Raw genomic sequence first — 1,894 nt, 5'->3', positions numbered from 1 at the left:
GATCCAGAAGCAGTTATTGTAATATGTTTTCTATACTTAACCAACATTTGTCTTGGATTAATAAAATAAATGACATAAAACCTCTGAACCTGAAGTACAAATATACTGGATAAGCAGGACATTCCTCCTGCACTGTGGTCTTGTTTGAAACAGAATAAAGCAACAGAAATGCAGCAAACTATGATTACTAACAAACTCTGAATTACCCAACGGAACGACCTAGGTTAACCTAGAACTGTGCAAAAGACGTAATGTGGTAGAGACTTTCTTCCACCAAGATAGTCAAACAGTTCTGAACCAGGCACCATTTTGCTGCAGAAAAAAAGCCCAAAAATCATTCTAGCTTTTCATTAAACTAGAAATGTTTTTTATTCTATTCTTATATATTATATCTACGCATGAGAAGTATCTAGAAAATTAGGAAGGGGAGGCTCTTTCAGAGGTAGCTTCTTGTAATGATTCATGTCAGAGAAATGACAACTGCTGACAAACAGTCCTTAGACACACAGAAAATACTCAGAGCAGTTTTCTTTATCAGCTGCAGCCAAGTATTACTGAGTTGAGTCAGGGCAGAGGAGCAATTGAAAAACACTAAGCACCCCAAACATCAAGCTGTGCATCCTCTACCACAGAGTGGTCTGAAGCCAGGAATTGCTTTTGTTTTTTATTTCAAAAGCACAGTACTTCCTATGGAGGACCACTGCTTAGGCAATTGCTTTTCCATGGCTTAGTCATCCAGCATTAAATGAGATGCCTGCACGATATGTTTTGACAGGTGCTGCTGAGCTGTTTGGTTGAGGCAGTTTCAAGTCATGTCTCCTGTTTGCTTTTAGTAGTTCTGGAATGGAATTTTTCTACTGAACAACTTTGTACAGTACACCAGAAATAACTACGTTATGCTCACAATGTTCAGAGGAGCAAAAACAATAACATATCCAGAACATGTGAATAACTAAATGGCAAGAATGGACAAAGTGGCCACAGGTCTCCAAGCCATCTGAAAGCCTAGGAGCCATGATCCTATGGGTAGTTCATCCCTGTTTACAGAGCACATTTCTCACTCACAGCAATACTTCTTCCTGCATGTCCTGGGAGCTGGCCTTCTGGAGAGTGAGTTGTATCACTTAAGCTCTGGAGTAAGGCTTGAAATTAATAAATAAAGCCTATCTGGACTTCTCTATCTTAGCAAAGCAGAAAGAGTGCTTGGCAAATCTCTGCACACACACATCAAAGTTTTACAGGAAAGAAAAAAACTAAAAAAAAAAGTGAAGTAGGGAGTCCATCTAAATCTAAGAGTTTAAGGCAGAAGAAAAGAGAGAAGGGGAGAAGCATCTTCCGTGTATTTACATAATCACAGCACAGGTAATTTCTGCCCTTAGGTAAGTGCAATGCAAGTCTAAGAGAAACAATGTTAAAGGTAAAAGTATACCAAAAAATGCCAGACAACACTTCATAGTCCATGAAAGTAATGGAACATAAATTGGCTATCAGTGAAAAATACAATTCCTTCAGCCAGTAGTATCTTTCTTGATGGAGAAGGATCAATGTATTGCCCACATCAGTGCTGCACATCAGCCAGTCAAAGGGTATGTAGTCACTTCCAGCCCCAGTTCTGTTACTGGAAGTTGCCCATATTGTAACAATTCTTTTGCTTTAAATGTTTAAGAAACACATTCCCCTACATCATTTATTCATCACTAAAAAGGAGGGAAAAAAAAAAATCAATGTCAGACTTCAGTCTTAAAGTCATTCTTTCTTCATCACAAAGATATTTCTTTAGGCTACCAACTTAAAATTAATTATATCTATCTTTAGGTATGCATTTAAACAAAACACAGTTTCCATTCAGAAGTTTTGCTACAGGATTTTTGTTCAATTGACAAAATACACTAAG

Source organism: Cyanistes caeruleus, chromosome 8 (assembly GCF_971803275.1).
Source record: "Cyanistes caeruleus chromosome 8, bCyaCae1.hap1.1, whole genome shotgun sequence".
Classification (NCBI taxonomy): Eukaryota; Metazoa; Chordata; class Aves; order Passeriformes; family Paridae; genus Cyanistes; species Cyanistes caeruleus.
This window is presented reverse-complemented; position numbering follows the sequence as displayed.